Here is a 19,095-nt window from a genome sequence, read left to right as displayed (position 1 = left end):
GCGCGCCCATCTCCCCCCGTTGCCAAGGAAGACGAGGAGATTCCTGGCCAATCCCCCACGTGGGTATGTGCTATGTCAGCGGCCAGGCTGCGCGCGCCCATCTCCACGTGCGCGGACATCGCCGGTGGACGCAGGTTCAGGGTCGCTTAAGAAGTGCATTGCACTTAAAACTACATTCTTGTGGACAGCGCGTAGCCCTTGATGCCGTGGCTCATGACCCCATTCAGGGACAATGAGTGCACATTTCCCACGTGGAAAAGCAACTTTAATAGGTGACATAGCCAGCAGAGAGTGGCCATTGAGAATGCCTTCGGCCTCCTGAAACAGCGTTTTAGGAGGCTCTACTTTGTAGACGCCAGAACTGTTGAGCAGTCCTGCTTCATTGTGATGGCTGCGTGCGTTCTGCACAACTTCTGCAACGACGAGAGCGCCTTCCTGCAGGAGCTGACGTCATTGCGCCGCGACGATGATGTGGGCAACGACGCCTCCGAAGGGGACTTCGACTGCCACCAACCATGCTACGCCCAGGCTTTGAGAGACCTTATCGCTAAAGAGCAGTGCTAATTGTGGTCACCCCTGGCCTGCCAACGCAAAGTTGACATGAAAGTGCCTTGTGTTGATTTGATTGAATTGTGTTGTTGTGCTGAAATATCCGACATCGCAGAAACTGCTATGTTGTTGAACTGCATCCACTGTGAAAGGCAAACCATGTACTTAAAGAACATTTGCATGAAAACAGAGTTGGCAGTGCTGCAAGAAACATTTGCATGAAATTAAAAAGTGTGCAGTCCTGACACGCCGTCTTTATTCGTTTTACTTGTCCTTTGTCGCAAGCAGATCTATCAGACGGTCGAATCTCTGCATTCGCTCCTCGTGGCGCTTTTCCTTCGCCTCCTCCCACTGCTGGCGGGCTTTGAAGGCCTTTTCCCTGGCCTCCTCTTGCTTCGCTTTGGCCTCCCCCATCTTTTGGAGCGTCTCCAAGAGGGGACCAAGCTGCGACCTGCTATGCCGCACTCTCTTCAGTACAGGTCCCCCCTTGTTCTGCACCGACAAGTCCTCAAGGAGGTCCACCTCCTCCACCTTCAACTGGCACTGGCAAATCTTTGGGGGGTCCTTCGGCTGCAGTGCTGGCCCTGTTGAAAGTTGTGCACAAACGTCACACCACTTACAATCGCCACTTTGCTTACACTATTTAATTTTCACTTACCCTGGGTTCCCTCCTGGTAGGATTGCCTTTCCAGGCTCCAAAAGGATCCTTGGGTTAATGCTGTGTTCCTTCTCTAGAACTGCGGCAAGCTCCCTGTGTGAACATTTCAATGGTTAAACAGGTTCATGGTGTCCCGAGGTGACTCAGGGTATGAGGGATGCCAGAACTGTTGAATAGTTCAATAAATAATTCCAACTTACTCCTCGTGTGCGCAACTCGCGGGGGCACGGTCAGTGGAAGTGTTATTTTTTTTTTTTTTGCCTCCTTATAGGATCGGTCCAAACTCTTCCATTTATTTTCCACTTGGGTGGCCGTCATACTGCACAGGAACTCTTTGTTAATGAGCTCGGTTATTTTAATCCAGAGCTGTTTTCTTGTCCTAAACAAAAAAGAAAAGCACAGCTGAAGTAATGTATGGGTAAAGTAAAGTAACACTTGACTGATGCGAGTAGCATGCTAGGGGTGCACAACGTTTTATTTATAACTTTCTTAGTAAAAATGCGCTGCTATTAGCGCCGTTCTGTCAAGAATATTTGTATTTCGGCTGTCACATATTTGAAGCACTCGAAGCAGGAGGAAAAGATGTGCGATCTTTAGCATTCTGCGAATAATTTTAAATTGCTTGTAACTAGAAATTCGAGCGACAAGGCCAGCGCCCCTGTACAGTTCATTTGCAGTTACTGCGTTCACACAGCGCGGGGAGAAATTATGGCGTCCTGCATGTAATTCTGCACACAAAGGATAACATACCGGAGTGTTCTGCTCTTTCCCACCAAGTCCTTGAGCGCGGTGTACTGGGCGATGAACAACTTCGTCCTCAAGGCACTCCACAGTTCCGCCTCATCTTCAGCCAGTGCGGCCTCACCATCATCGCCATCAGTGCAGGCGGAAGTCTGTGGTTGCGCCGGAGGGGGCAAATTCTCATCGCCCGCTGCCGTGAACCACAACGTCACGTGTTGCCCGCCTGCAAAAGTACACACCAGCATGTATAAAGTCCGCACCGCCTTTGAGAAATCCCAAACTGCGACCCAAAGCAACGCGACGAGGCCGACATGGCTACGAACAAAAATAAAACCACTCTTGAACGCTACACGTGTTTATCGCCGGCATGCCGGGCATGCAACAACACTTACCGGACGTCTCGTACAGGTAGCAGCCGCTGTCGTCCTGCATGGGTGACCCGTCAGGGTTGTGAAGGAGGTACACGTTCTCCTCCACGCCGTCAATAACGACGCGCAGCGTCGTCTGCTCCGCGTTGGGCGGCACGTACGCCATGCTGCACTATTCCGGCACCTCCCTTTCAGCGAGTGCACGGCGACCGAGAACTAGTGCCGAGGTGGGCCTGCACTGTACCTGCACCTTGGCAAAACGAGGAAGGAAGTGCAGAGGGCGCGCGCGGCACCGGTAAAACGAGGACGACGGTGCTGCACCCCTTGAACTGGTGCAACTAGTGCAGCCAAATCGAAGACACCTTAAGAGTTGCGCGACCGCCCGCCATCTTGTTATCCGGATTACTGCGGGAAAGCCGCCCGTCGCGAGTGTAAGAGCCTCGCCGCCACGCTTCCGACGGCGGCCGACGCGCGGCGGGGGCGCTTCGGTCGGCGGCGCCTTACGGTGGCTGTGGTATAGTGCCTGGAATATACTAGGCACTGTAGCTGTGGCCAATAATCTAGTAACGTTGGCTGTGGCTACGCTGGATTCCTGAGATGTCGCTCACACTGGTGCTGCCGCTGTTCCTGGGAGGGGCGCGGGGCCGCCCGCGTCGGCGGCTTCGGCGCAGCCTTACTGGGGGCTTCTCTGCGCGGCATGGATAACCGGAGTGACGTCATCACGGCGGCGCGTGGAAAAGGGTCGCGCAACTCTTAGATCCCTGCGGGAGCTATATACAGGAACTCTAGTGCGAACGTGTGTGCGCGGAAGAGAGAGGGAGAGTCTGATCGGAGGTCCAGTCTGGGTAACTTGGGCGGAACAGCGCGGCATCGGCGGACCATGTATCTCAGGCGGGAACTGTTGTCGCGCGCCGTGAGTGCCTGCCTAACAGCGTGGGTTAAGCGCGATACACATGGAAGACTGGTTCACGCGATTCGTAAGCGACTGGTCGTTACGATTGATCGTTGGTACCGGCTTTGGCGTTTCGGACGATGCTCACGACGTGCGACTGGCAAGCCAGATGCAGTCGTGCTATCGTTGCGATCATCGTGGGGCCACAGCCAATAAGAGCCCGAGGGTGTCGTTGGTGTCGTCGCTGGGAAAGTTCCTTTCAAAGCCCCGAGAAGGCGCCAGTGGTAATTCCGGGTATTTTGTGGGGAGCAGCTCACCGCCGCCGCCGCCGCCGCCGATTCGTGCGCTCTCCGCTTGTAGACACATGTTGCTAGCGGTACCGCGTGCCTACAGCTTGGACATGGGTCGGAATCATGGGTGCTAAATGTTCCCACAGCGCTGTACTGAACATATAAAAATGCAATGTATAACGTAATAGTACTATTCTTTTTCGCTTCAAGTTGATAAATGTTTTCTTTTCCTTCTCGGATTTTTCTTGCACATCCCTAAACCGGCCGGAACGCGCCTAAACAGGCAGGTCACCATGGAGCGAAAACATTGGGAGCGGTTTTTCGCACTTGGGGCCCTATTCTCGACTGCACAAATTCCCGGGAAATCTGAGAATTTGCCAGAAGTCTTTTCTCATGGGCTTTCAATTTTGGTCACGTGCTCCCGGTTAACAAAGCGGTTGTGTGTGCTGTCGTCATTTTGATGTTTTATGACGTTTACGGGCACCAGTTCTAAAGTTTGCCTTATTTCTCTTTACTGAAAGCGCATAATTCTTGGCCGGCAATGAAAAACCAGACTAAACGCACTAGACATGACAACGTAGGCCTGTCTTTGCTATTCAACAACAATAATGCCTGTAATACACGCCCTCTCTGTGATTGGCTGAGAAGGCATGACGTAATTTAAACAGTTGGCGGGACACAAAAAAATATGGCGAATTGCCTGGGAATTTGTGCAGTCGAGAATAGAGTGGCGAATAGGGGCCCAAGGGCCCTATTCTCGACTGCACAAATTCCTGGGAAATTCGCCATGTTTTTTGCGCAAGCACAACGTAAGCAATCAGTGACGTGATGATTGATTGATTGTGGGGGTTTAACGCGCCGACGCAACGCAGGCGATGAGGCGCGCCGTAGTGGAGGGCTCCGGATTAATTTTGACCACCTGGGGATCTTTATCGTGCGCCGAAATCTCGTACACACGGGCGTTTTTGCTTTTCGCCTCCATCAGAAAAGCGGCCGCCGCGGCCGGGAATCGAACCCGCGACCTCGTGCTCAGTAGCGCAACGCCTTAGCCACTCAGCCACCGCGGCGGGTCAGTGACGTGATGCACGTATAGCTCTGACGACATGCAGTGTAATTTGACGCTTCACTCACACTGTAAACGCAAACTAGCCGGAAATGGAGTTTTAATCAAGTAATGTGCCCTGAAAAGTACCTATAGCAAAAAATGTACTCCCTACGCATGATCTAAAGAAGTGGACGAACCTCCATGGTAGAACCGTTGCCCATCCGGGTAGCAAAAGGGAGGATTTAGAACGACTTAACACCATTTGTGAGATGGCGTTCCGTTCCTTGTATACTACCACGTCCACAATAAACGTCCTATCTGAGGTAATCATCTCAAGCGGGCGGTCGCCATGTTAGTCTTCTGTTGACTCCGTGCACCAGCACTTCAACCGTGGCCTAATGCTAATTAGAACGAGTAAGCAGGACTCGACGGTTGCACGCAGCTACAAAACCAATACCGTACGTATACCCGTATAGATGCTTCAACCAGCGCGATCACAGGCAGAGAGCGCGGCCGTGTTGTCTCAATCTGTTTATTTTGGCGATAGGTGTTGTCAAACTCTGCTGCTAACGAAGATGCAGTTCTCGCCGTTGCAAACAATTTCAACGTTCATCTGCTTCGCTTGCTTGCGCATACATAGACGATTTAAATTCTCGTGCCAGCGCGCCAACGCACCCGACTGCAGCGACTCAACTTGCCCTGGCGGCACGACTGCCTGCCCGGATGTAAACAACTATCAACGCAGCGCGGCCGGTGACTCGGCGCGGCCGGAGCTTCAAGCCTCGCTTTGGGCCGCCGTTTTTTCTTATTTGTGAAGGACTAGTAGTGCCATTTGGTGGAAAGATTTTCATGTGCCCCTGTCACACGAGGAACGGCCGCAAACAGCATTTGGATACGGCGACAGGTGTGGACAGCTCGCTGGTAAGTGGTCTTTCATCAGTCGATGCGTTTGTCAAACGTTTGGATAGGGTACCCAGCGAAGTACCCGGGTACCCGTGCCGCTCACAGCTCGTACACGCACGGGCAAAGAAAAAAGCGCACACTCGTATTATTTTACTTGTTTGTGGGTTTTGGGGTATGCGTTCGCATTCTTTTGTAGGCCGGTTTGTAACAGGGCATTCGAGATAAATTCGTTTGTCGCGCGCGGCGTCGTTTCAAAGCAACGTGACGGTTACTTCGTGCTGGCGAAAATCAGCGCAGTCAGACGGAAGCGGGAAGGAAGGTAGAGAGATCGGGAAAGAGGGCGCTAATATATAAAAGAAAGGGTAATGCAAGACGAGAAATATAACACAACCCGCCTGCATTTCTCCGAACTTCAGGACAGAGCCGCACACGGGTACGTTGTCACAAACTCGAGCGTACGACGTCTAAAAGTACCGTATATTTTTTTTTTCATTTTTCAACGTGACCTGAGCCACTTATCTTCTCATTGCCGCGCATGCAGACCTGATTGTGTCCCTGTGTTTGAGCGCACAGCCATCCTTTTGCGACATAAGAACCAGCGAACGCGAGAAATTGTAGAAGCCAGCCACATCAGAAAAGCTGGTTCCGAATGTATCAGTCATCCCTCTATCGCCCTGCTTAATCGAGCAGTCGCATATTTAGACGCACATTGAGCGCTATTTCGGTGCTTCTTCTGGGAATGCGTGTTGGGGGTGGGAGGGGGGTCTTAATCCATGTATGATGCGGTTATCTTTGCTGATTTTTCGCCTTTCGTGCGCCTCAAAGTTCGTTTTGTGGTTTTGTTGTTACGGTTTTTTAGTATTTTCGGCTGAGTGCGCCGAGAACTGTGACGCATTGGGGGCGCGGCAATTGGGCGCTTGGGCATATAAAGCTTTGAATTGTGCAATAATAAACTAGTTGCGAGTGTGCGCTTGTGCCGTCTTCATGTGTTCTTGTCCTCGTTAATTTGCGCGCAGTTTATTTTTCGCAATGCATAATTACCAACTCGCCCAACTCGCAACCCTTTTACAGATCCTATACTCCGTAAAAATGATTTGCCTGTCCTTTTAGGTACGGCAAAATCTCGCGCAGCGCATCATTCTACCAGGGGGCCATATCCTAATGTCAATGCACACACTATGAAAGCAGCTTGCACTTAATGCGTCACATTGTCTGCTGATAAGCATTTTAGATTCGCCCCTCTCATCATCATTCACTTCGTGGAGATGGCGGGATTTTCTTTCATAGCTTGTTGTCACTGCAGTGATTAATAACATAATCAGTCCTACAAATAACAGAAACGGTTCGTTTCACGTTGAAAATACTCACAGTAACACACTTTGCACCACACGGAGGAACAATCGGTTGCAGTGATGAGGCATAAGGGTAATTTGTTGTTAAAGGGTCATTGAAGACAACCAGCAAGTTGATTTCAAACGGAAGTCGGACCTCCACATAGCCATTTCAGCATTGATTTAGTGCTAAGATGCCTTAAGTGCTGAGAAATCGCTGTTCAACTGCTCATCAAACGTGACGCAAACACGACTGCAGTCGCTGTTTGCATCAGGATAAACCGGAAGCAAGTGAAGCAGCGGTGATTAATAGCAGTATACAAGCAACTGAATACAACATTACCACGTACCAAGCAGTTTGGTCAGTTCCGGTCAAATCGCTCATGCTTCCTCAAACTCCCCTGTCATTTGCCGTTCGAGACCACTAAGCAAAATGTTTCTCCATTGGACCTGTGATCAGTATTTACGCTTCACTGAAGAAAAACATTGGCCTTTTGAGGCCCCGCAAGTTTTGGCGTCGAACGATTTTCTCATGCGTAGCTCGCATGCTCCCTTGGAAAGCGGTACTGCCACCCCAAGTATGGACGAGTAGCACCATCCAGCGGCAGCCAAGAAAGAAGTTGTGCGCGTCAGGCCACTTAAGCCCTTCCGGTGAAAACGTGTTTTTGCTAGTTTCAGCCTTATATTAAAAAAAAATGCCAGGTGTAAGAGGGGTATAATAGTGTTCTCCGTGAGCTAATCTATCAACCTAGAGAGACTTGCATTTTAACTTCACTGTCATTTAAAGTTGTGCTCGAGTATATTGTGCGGAAGTAATCTTTTTTATTGCTGCAAAAGCCACGATGGTTAATGTACTGGCACTTGGTTTTATGAAGCCTTTGCATTCCTAATTTAAGTACTGAATCTTCGCAGGGAACCTGGCATAACAATTTTATTACTGTACCGAATTATTAAGTTCATTTAACCATAGTGTCTGTTTTGAATTTTACATGTGGGTCATTTTTATTTCTTTTTTGCTTTTTCAGGTAGATGTTCCTTTGACTCCCTGCCTGCATTCCGCGAACGGGGAAATTAGCCTCCGCATCGATGGCCAGAGTGTCTTGACTGCATCATCTTTACTGGGAGGACTGTGTAGTGTGTTTGCATCGTTCTGGGTTTTCAACATTCAATATCCCAAGAAGGCACACAGAGCTCTAACGTTTGTGGAACATGCCTTTTTGGACCTTGCCAGCACCAAACCACGTGTGAAGGATTTAGAACTAATTAACTTTTATCGCATCAATATCCCTCACCAATATTTTATTTGTTTTCAATCCTGTAATCATTGGATAGTAGTTTAAAGAATTTCGTATTATGTTTCTGAAGTTTTCTTTTTTTTTACTGAACAGGGGTTATTTGATGGGCCCTTCAGTATGCTGATAATACAGCTATCTTTTAGTGAAGCAATAATATTAACCAACTAATATAACTTGAAACAATTATCTAAATAATGTTGGCAACTGGTGCCAAATGAATCAACTTAAAATTATCGGAAAAACACGAATTACATGGCTTTTTCTTCTCACTCTGAAGAAGCTGTCGCAAAACCACGCATTCTGTTCTATATCCTTGCAATTAACCCCTCAGACTGGGTCACTTTTCTTGGCGCATTTGTGTCTTTATCAAAACGCACTGGTATTTTCCGCAGCATATTTCTCGTTCTTTATATTACTCATTTATCCATAGCCATCTCATTGCTGTCTGTCTCCTACATAATTTATCTCTTGTGCCTTTACCATCTACAAAATGCTCGTTACCTTTCAATATCAAATCGTTACACAGCTCTCGCTCATTTCACCACCAACTGAAAAATTTTTATGTTGTTGTAAACCACTGCAACCATTTTTTTCACTTTGTGTACTGAGTACTGATGCGCACTGATAAGTACTCACGCGTTCTCAATCCTCTAGTATTATATAATGATGTCACTTACCACGCCGTTGTGTTTGTGCCTATATGTTTTTCGCGTATTTCCAGTTCTTGTAGTAATATTGTTTCTACAGTTTGTTCAACTAGCACACAGATCGCTCATTTCACCACCAACTGAAATTTTTTTGTTGTTGTAAACCACTGCAACCATTTTTTTCACTTTCTGTACTGAGTGCTGATGCGTTCTGATAAGTTCTGATAAGTACTGACGCGTTCCCGACCCGCTATTATTATATAATGATTTCACTTACCATGTGGTTGTGTTTGCGCCTATCTTTGTTTTTCGCGTATTTCCAGTTCTTGTAGTAATATTAATTCTACGGTTTGTTCAACTAGCATTCTATTGCTGTCTTCCATTCCTAACTGGCGTGTTTTTAGCAATTTACCATTTTTGCTTTCTTATAGGAGGTCGCCCAAAGTTTTTATTTCGGAGCCTCCTTGTGTACACCATGTACCACATTGTAAACTTGTATGCGAAAGTTCGTTTGAAATAAACCTGAAACCGAGAAAAACCGTGTGAAATCAGTACTCCCGCAGGGAACTAGAAACTCTCCCTTGTGGCCTTGAAAAAACTCCTTTCGGAAGTCCTACAAAACCGCCCCAACTTTGCAAAACTCCATTCAAAAGAAATATATGCTTCCCTTGAACCTCCTAAAAACTCCCCTCGCGAGGCCTACAAAACGTAAAACTCCATGCAAAAGAAGTAAATGCTTCCCTTGAACCTCCTTAAAACGCCCCTAAAATAACATAAGTACTTCCCAAGGGAGCCATAATAGGCTCCTATTCAACCGCCTAAAAAGTCCATAAACATCACTTAAAAACGCCTTGAGGAAGTAAAGAATACTCCATTTTGATCTCCTTAAATTCTCCCTAACATTTCTTAACACTCCCTAACTACCTCCTTTCTATCACCTAAAAACACCCTGTTTTGAGGAGGTAAACAAAACCTCCCTGTTCCATGTAGTAAAAAAACTCCTACAAGGAGGATCACTAGAGGACAGGCGAAAAAGAACCTCTAGGGAGTATATGGGTGGAAAAAAGTTTAGAGTGCATGAAGATCACAACTAAGGTATTAAATACTGCCCATAACAGATATAAAACTCTTGGCGTGTATTATAAAAAATTAGACGGTAGCTGAGGTTGGCAAGGGAAATACATTTCTCGAGGCCAAAATTGGCGTCAACACCACAAGGCGATCGAGTAACGTTGATCCAAAAGCGAAAGAAAGGGGGATGTTGAGCTAAAGAACAACACACAATCTTTTTTTCCGTATCTATTTTTTTCTTTCAATCGCTTTTAGTAACATAGTTTAGCTCTCTGCTTCAATGCAAGCGTTGTTGCGTTATCACCTTGCCGGCTATGTGGGGGCGGGTGAGGAGGGTGGTGTCGATTCGGGAAAACTTTACATTATCAGATGGACGCCAGTGGCGAGAGCGAAGTCCCACAAGGAGGCAAACACCAGCTTGACCGTGGCTGCGGGTACAAATAAATAAATAAATAAATAAATAAATAAATAAATAAAACCCCGAATGAAAAAGTCAAGTGTTCATTTTTCTTTTTTTCTTTCCTTCGGCCGGAACAAATGCTTCCGGGAAGCGATACAGTTCCTCAAAAACAGTACTGTTGCACCACAATTTATGACAGATAAAAGTGCAAAGATCAAAGCACGGTCCGTATTCATTACATGTGATAAATAAAAAAAAAACTTGGCAAGATCGCTTCATCACACGGTGGCTTTTCGGCGCCTCCATAAACACCACCAAGAAGCATGCGGCACCAATTAACGCGAACGCTCTCAAGCAGACGCGTCCACACACCGCACAACCCGCGTTTACGTTGTAAATCTAAAGTTTCCAACAGCCACGAAGACATAAAAATAATATACGTGCAGTGCAGGTAAATAAAATAGTGAGGGGTTTTAAAGATTTCTTTTTGGCTAAGGCACTCATCGACAGAACTTAAATATGCTAATCAATAACAAAATGCTTGAATGAAAAATGATGACTGGTGGCAATTGATGGCCAGGACTGATGAACTATCCATTTATTTAAAAAATGTATTTCCACCAGCCTGCGATGTGGTGTCTGATAGTGTATTTCAATGATCAGAAGTCATGTAATTGATAATTACCTAATTTCATTTTTTTTCTCATTTCGTACGTATAGGGCACGCATGCAAACTCAAACAATGCGTCATGTGTACTGCTTGATGGATCCTGAAATGTGAAACAAGAAAAAAAGCAGATAAGCAGCATAAAAAAGAAAAAAAGCAGCATAAATTAAATTTAACTTTCCCGCTAAATTTAATTTATATCAGGAGAGGGTGATTTTGCTAGAGACAGTCTGGTTTATGATGTTTCATTTCTTGCAGTGCAATTATCTAAAAAAAAGAAGTTGCGAAGCGCGAAGCACTATCCCAAGCCAGTTCATAAAAATCGAAAAAAAAAAAAGAAAGTGAGGCGTTTAGCAGGCCAACTTGTTGAATAGGAGGGATCGCACATTTACACGAGTACAATTCACCCCACACGTATATGACTCGTTTACAATGTTTACAATGTTTACACGACTAAACAATGGTGCTCACAGCATACAAGAAATCTTGAAAAATACCTCATTCCATTAAGACAGTTTCGTGTGAATCCAGGCCCACACCACAAATGAAGCCTAACATAACATAGACAATATTAAAAGGATGGAAGCAATATGGAAGCCATTACAATACACTGCTGCTTCTACTGACTCTCTCACCAGAGCGCCAATCCACTATGTTTCCAAGGGCATGTAGACCACCTTTAGCGACACCACAACATCGGCTATACTGAAAACCCGCTTGGCCAACCTATCAGAACGGCCTGTCAATGTGACGCCGGTTTCTCACAAACACTAATGTTGCACCATATTTTATGACAGATAAAGCTGCAAAGAGCAAAGCACGGCCCATATTCATTACATGTGACAAATAAGGTCATCCTTGTTGGGTACACAGTGTATGCAACTGTATCCCAACAGAAAAATGCTTCATTCGATTCACTAATTACAGCCATGGTTAATGGGTATGTGGATTGTCTCCTTTAGTAACATGCACTGGCCAAACCTAAAAATCTGCTTGTTGAGCATCTTACCTAAGTTCCGTTTCCCTTATACAACACACGTGTAACAGAATATCTTGATCAAAGAAAACCAGGGCAAGCAAAACAAAGCATACATCCCTTGCAAATGACAATATCGGGCTTGTAATATGGAGCCGGCTTCTGAAGCCCACGCTACCAGGATAGGGTGGACAGCCAAGGACGTCGATGGTATCAAGCGACCATGCGATGAAAGCTATAGGTGGGCGATTGATAAATTGCCGTACCCATTAATCGATTGCCGCATTAATCGTGATAAATGTTTTACTAGTTCATCGGTTCAACTTACGTGAGCGCATTAAACCAGAAATAAAGTTCCCCAAAACTCTACATTACATTATCTCGCGCTATCACCTTACATCATAACAGCCCGCTCGTACAATGCAAAATTCAAAACCGCAAGTATGAAGTGGTAACGACGAGAAGCTCCGGCCACACACTTTTTGGGGAAATAGCGACACTAAGCACGCGTTCCAGCCACCGTATGCCAGCCACAACTACTACGCGAAGGTCTGTGTAGCACGCCATCTGGACCACCGCCTACATGGACGATATACTATTGCCTTAAAATTCAAGAATGTATGCAATTTTGACTGCAGTGTGAAAGACACCACAACAAAAGAAAAAAAATCGAACTCAAAATGTAGTTTCTGGCAGCAACATCAATTAATTGAGTAATGCCTCTCGATTGATCAGATTATTTTTTTAATCAGTGTCCAGCCCTAAAAAGAGCATGCTAGCGCATGACAGCGCCGATTAACCTAGCCACAGCCAGCGCATATCTAAATTTGTCACGAATTGTCAGATCAGCTGCCCGTCGCTTGGCTGAGCTCAATGCGCCGAATGCCTCGCGCTTTGTGTTCGCACTTATTTATTACGATCGTATTTTGGGCGACGACGCTTCTCGCTGCCGACGGCGTGTTTCGACGTGCGGCGTACACGTGTCCCCGCGCTTTCCCGTTTGTATTGGGCGCCGCGGCGTCCTGGAAACAGAAAACGCGCCTCCGCTGCTATAGCAATATGGCGCATGCGCAGAGAGCAGTGGGGGTGAGATCAAGTCAGAAAAACCGCTCCCGAAAACAGTGGGCGGAGCGAAGCTGATGACGCATCGCACGCGCACTTCGGACCTCAAATTTACGCGTACGACCAGTCGTGGCAACCACCGTAACAATCAATCGCATGCGAATCGCATTCACCAGTCGTCCATGTGTCTCGCGCTTTAGTTCGTGAACGCCGTCGAGCTTTGGGAGTTCCCAAATAAACGGATGTGCTTCGGCACTACTGCCTCCTGTGTTCTCGTATCGGCGAACCTCGCTGGACTGCCGTAGGAGCGGGAACCCACATGGGTGACACACCGGGAGCTAGCGTGGTGGCCTACGCCGGAGTACTGGCAAGGTCACCCTCAAGAAACCCCCCCCATCTTAAACTTCCTATATTCCAAAACATATAGCTTGAGCGGCTACGCACTCAAGAGATTTCGCTCTACGCTTGAATTGATAGTGCTGCAGCAGAATTTCTTCGTGGTGTGATCTCGACTATATAGCTGGTGAAATGTAAGAAAAGTACTGAAACGTTTCTGGGCCTTAAGGCGGTTGTCTTGCAGCTTTTAAGTGCGTTGAAGCTCCTAAAATAGACGTTTAAGCACTGGAAAGTGAGTTCACCCGAGCTTCAGGGCTCGTCACAAGCGCACGGTGCTGCAAGGGCAATGAGACATAAGCGCATTGTGGGCACCAACGTGGTCGTTTTCGGAATATGCTACTGCACGACGCTTGCGACAAGAACGCCTTCTGTGCTCGTGAGACTCCCAGTTGAACTTGGATTAAAATTGTGAAATTCAAGCGCAGAACCCTCGCTGCCCTCGTTTTCTTCACAGCCAACGGAACTTTCAAAGTTGAGGATAAAGAATGGAGGCTTATGCTTACAATAACTCATCCAGTACAGGTAGGCTGAACTGACTGAATCGAAGCAAACATTGCGGAAAATGACGGCTCCTGGGAATCTCTTTCTCCCGCTAAATCCTAAGCATATAGGAAAGACCGCTCTTACTTGAATCTGCCTCTCTACGGAGATTTTGTTTTAAAAGCACGTGAAACCGTTCCCTTGCCATGACTCGCCGTTAGCATACATAGCTGTATGAAATTGTGTGGTATCAGCGTGTATTACAAAAACCAGGGCACGACGCAAAAACGAGGTTGGGTTGAGTTGACGCGCTGACTGCCCGCCTGAAATAGCCTGAAATATCCTAAATAACGAAGGACGAAATCGTGCGGCTAAGACAGCATATTGGAATTTTTGAGTATTTCTTGGAAGGCTTCACATTTTGAAGTACAATCAGGCCTTTGCAGGCGAGGCGAAACCAACAAAATGATGTCATTGTCATTTCTGGTTAAACTGTGAGCTTCGCTTTGCGGACATTCCAGAAGTTTAGGCTAAGGCTACCTATTTCGCTGTACATAGGGCATGTGCGCAACCTTTCGCAGAACGACAGAGTAGAAGCCAATGGCGGAAACGGGGTCCCCGGGCTTATGTAACGGAGTTCGTTGGGAAGAAAGAGGGGGGGGGGGGGCGGGGGGGGGAAGAGACGGGAGGCAGGCATTGCAAGAATTGTAGGCTTGCTAGGGGTAATTAGAAGGCTCTCGGGTGGAGTAGGCGAAGGCTCCTCCTTGATACGCCACTTATGAATGGTGAGGAAAGTGCTTTTAGGCGGTAGTCTTACATGGCCTGTACGACAATCCTGTGTCGGCGTCGACGCCATCGAAAATCCGTTGGGCTGAGGCGCTAACACACTCATTCCATTGGCTGCAACCGCCGGTACGTACCAGCCTAATGTCCCCATTGGATGCGAAGCGTCAATGCGAAGCGTCAAGCGAAGCGTCAAGCGAATGCGAATGGCTTAGTTAGTTAGTCTAGGGAGTTAAGATAGTTACCAATGGCTAGTATTTCGAATTAAAGAAGGTGTATTTTGTCTTCATGGCTCCTTTTACTACCCTGAAACGCATACACACGCCATTTTGCAAATATTAAGAGATGTACCACTTCATAGGCTTGCTAGCTACCAGCCTGCTAACAAGGCTTACATTGTTTAAGACAGAATACGATAAGTTAAAGATTAAGAATTGCCTCAATGAGCACGCAATGGTTACGTGTGGTTGCAGAGCCTCGTGTTAACACTGCTCAACAACTTGCTCGGAAGAAATAGTCGTTGGAGTCCACATGACTTCGGAATTAACGTGGCGTGTCTATTTTTGTTTTTAGAGTACGGATTCAAGTCTTAACTTAACATGCGGCCATGTACACTACAAGCGGTGAAACGCATTACACAAAACACAAGAAGTATATGGTACTTTAACTGGTGTATTTCCGCAGGACCCCATAACATCACAAGCAGAAAAATACCCCAACATTCCTCATTCGTATGCACGTATCATGAAAACATTTCCCTGGTTTCACCGAAGCGAGTGGCCGGGCCCAACTGAGAAGTTATTTTTGTGGTCCTGCGGCAGCGAAAACACTGCAATGTTGTGGTCGTCGATGGCAATTCGGGGTTCAAGTTACGACGGATGCTGGGATTGTCGCATCGCGATGCGAGCAACAGAAGACGACGACGAAGGAGGTGTTTCCTCTGTGCGCAGAGTCCGAAACGCGCTCGCCTCGGATGTTGGCGTAGTCTGGGCGTCCGGGGAGTGTGCGGGCAGGCTCTCGTCAATCAACAAGCGTCCACAACGCAGTGACCGTGCGGCTATTGGATATGGCCGAAGAAGACGGTCTTGTTGAAGAGCCTCCTGGTGAGTCGAACCCCGAGTACATGCCTGATATGACTATGCGATGTGCAGCACAATCAGAAATTTAGCGTTCGCGGCATACGTGTTGCGCACCACCGAATGGTTTTAATGTGTAGCTTTCTTTGCCGAGTTACCCAATACACCCACAGCCAGGACCGTGTAACGCCCTGCAATTCCACAAAAATGTGGATATCGCGGAAGTTTCACCTCTAATCACTATAATGGCATAAATTGAGGTAACTGGTCGCACGAAATTTGGAAAAACTAAAAAATAAGAAAAATATAAAATAATTACGAAAACTGGTGAACCGTGTAACACCCTGCATTTCCCCAATAATGCAGATTTCGCGAAAGTTCTAAATGTAAGCTATAACAACGTAAATCGAGGTAACTGGTCGGACGAAATTTTGAAAACTAAAAAAACAAGAAAAATTTAAGATAATTACGAAAACGGGTGAACGGTGTAACACCCTGCATTTCCACAATAATGCAAATTTCGCGAAAGTTCCAAATGTAATTGCTAAATTAATGTAAATGAAGATAATTGGACGGACGAAATTTTGAAAAACTAAAAATAAGACAAATATTTAAAAATACGAAAAATGTCAAAACCTATAACGCATGGCATTTCCACAGTAATGCAGATTTCACAGACGTTTCACCTGCAGTCGTTATAATAGCGTAAGTGGATATAATTGGTGCAACAAAATTATTAAAAACTAAACAAAAAGAAATGTAAAATAATTACGCAAAAATGGTGGACCGTGTAACGCCTTGCATTTCCACAATAATGCAGATGTCGCGAGTTTCAAATGTAATCGTTATAATAACGTAAATGGACATAATTGGTCGAACATGATTTAGAAAACCCAAAAACATTGGCTGGAACAAAATCACACTCAAGACAGGCGGCATAAGAATGCTACGAATTAGTAGATAATTCTCTGAATTTCTTCAGAATTTTTTTTTCCACTGTCCCTGTAACTTTCCGTCGTGGTAACTTTGAATTCAAGATGGTACCGACTAGCCCATAAGCAAGCTCTTGTGAAACGGCGTAGATCATTCATTTTAAATTTCACTTACTCTTTTAGAACTATTGTGAGTTCGAAGATTATCGTAAACGGCATGGCACATCGAAGGAGGAAAGTAGCCTAACCTTCCAGGTGGGTTGAAAAGAAACATTAAGTATTACTTTACTTGTCGAGCATGACACGCGCATGTTAATTCTATTTAGAGAAAACAATTTCTGACGGAACTCAGGAACCCTCTCAGGAAAAGTAGGGAATACGGGAAAAGTAAGGAAGACCGGAACTCAGGAAAGGTAGGGAAGACAGGGTGCTGGGAAGTTGCAGTGTTAAAACAATAAGCATCTTATTTCATAGCAAATTGATGTGCATTGCCCGTCTAGCTTGCCTACTGTTCGAGACAATAGCTACACGTTCGATTTGATTGTGTAACATCATGAGAGTGACAGAAGGAACTAGTTATTTTCTTCTAATTACCTTGCCATTTGTGGTGTTGGGCTCTTGTTACTCTGATGGGGGGTTAGTTTTTATACTTGCAGTTTGGTGGCTTAAATTGACCACTGTGCAGTTTAGGAAAGTCGTGAAATGTTCCTAAAGTGGGTGCTCAGGCAATTGGTCAATGCAGGAGCAAGAAGAAGTCACCGCAACCGGACAAGGACACGGGGGGAGCCCTTGTGTAGTGACGGCCTTCTCCCGTCTTTGTTCGCATGCGCTGTTTCATCCTTCGTCATTAAACGTTACTGATGGCGGGAATGTTACCGTCTCGATCTTGTCCAAATATTGCTTGTGTCGGGAGTCCTACCATCGTGCCCCGCACTCTTGTACCCAGACACTCCGACGCGCCCAGCCCAAAGCCGGCCGGTCAATTGCACGCCGTACCCTCTCGTTCGCGTGATGCGCGAGAGCGGCTCGGTGGCAAGCCAGGTGCACTCGTCACTGCACCGGGGCTGCCCCAGCCTGCACTCGGACGCGTCATCCACGCGGACCGATGAAAACTCTCCAGTCTCCTTGAAGGCGGCGGACAACAGCGACAGCTTGAGTCGCCTCCGACGGACCGGCAGCGGCGACATCATCATCGGTGAGGGCGCGATCTCTCAAAAGTGCTATGGGGACAAAATGCAACATTGTTCTCTTTTAAAGTAATTTTTTATAACTCACCCAGCTCCATTCTAGTCACGAAAGGCGTTTTTCTTTTTTTTTTTTTCGAAACGCTCTTTCGTTTTGCTCGCGTGGCAGTAGGGAGTTTTAGTTGAGCGTTTGTTGCCTTTGCGTACGTAACGCTAAATTTTTGCGTCACGCTACGTAAACACCGCGAGAGGAGTTTTAGTAGAGCGTCTCATCAGTTTTGCGTTGCGACACGCTAATGCTTACGGCGCCATCTGTCGAATGTTTTGCGAAATGAATCGCCGGCTGATCTGCCAGCGGAGTGCTGGAGAGCCAGGACATTTTACAACTATCCCAACAAGTGTAAGCACACGCTTTGCAGTTAGTATTGAATTTAGTTAGTATAGTATTGCAGTTAGTATAGAACACGACCATAACACGACATGAATATCCTCTTGCCTGAGTACGTTCCATAAAGAAAGCGTTGAAGCCCCTTGGAACTTCTTTCGTGCAATCGCAGAGAACGCCCTGAACCGAATGCCCGGGTTTGACGCATACATTTTATTCAACTTCAAAACAATCCAAAGACGCGTTTCGAGCGAACATAAAGACAGAACATGCGTTGCAAGTCTGAACCGCGATTGACGGGCGATCGGTTGCTCCTGCCCGTCGTAAATTTGGCACTCACATCGCGCGCGGTTTGCGGAAACGTAACTCTGACGCGCAAGCCGAGGAGGCTTTTAGCCACTCGCACTGCCCATACCCGATGTGAGGTTGAGTCGTACGTCGCTCGAAAAAGATAATCCAGAGCATGGGAAGCCCTATCCACACGCAGAAGCACAGCATCGCATTTTATCGCGAAGCGAACGCTTCCCGCACGCGCACGCGCACGCACTCACGCACGCACGCACGCACACACACACACACACACACACACACGCACACACACACACACACACGCACGCACGCACATGCACACCCACACGCACACAAACGCACTCGCACTCACAGTCGCACTCGCGCGCACGCACACACACACACACACACACACAAACGCACACGCACACGCACACGCACACACACACACACACACACACACACACACACACACACACACACACACACACACACACACACACACACACACACACACACACACACAGCTTCGGTCGCTGGCTTGGCTGCAAGCTTCGTTCGGACAGTCAGCGATGTTACGACGGTATACAGAACTGCGCGAGGGCGACGTGCTAAAGAAAATTACTGTCCACAGAAGAGTAGAACCGTGGATGGTTGTCGCGCTACTTGGCCGCCA

At 46.9% G+C, this 19,095-nt stretch overlaps 1 pseudogene; it reads right to left on the bottom strand.

Moving 5' to 3' along the window:
* Positions 1 to 753: 753 nt before the first annotated feature.
* On the bottom strand, positions 754 to 2,674 carry LOC144175224 (uncharacterized; annotated as a pseudogene).
* Positions 2,675 to 19,095: the final 16,421 nt, after the last annotated feature.

Source organism: Haemaphysalis longicornis, unplaced genomic scaffold (assembly GCF_048455015.1).
Source record: "Haemaphysalis longicornis isolate Haplotype H1 unplaced genomic scaffold, Haemaphysalis longicornis Haplotype H1 scaffold_3, whole genome shotgun sequence".
NCBI lineage: Eukaryota > Metazoa > Arthropoda > Arachnida > Ixodida > Ixodidae > Haemaphysalis > Haemaphysalis longicornis.
Note: the sequence above shows the minus strand (reverse complement) of the source record. Positions and strands in the feature narration are given on the sequence as shown.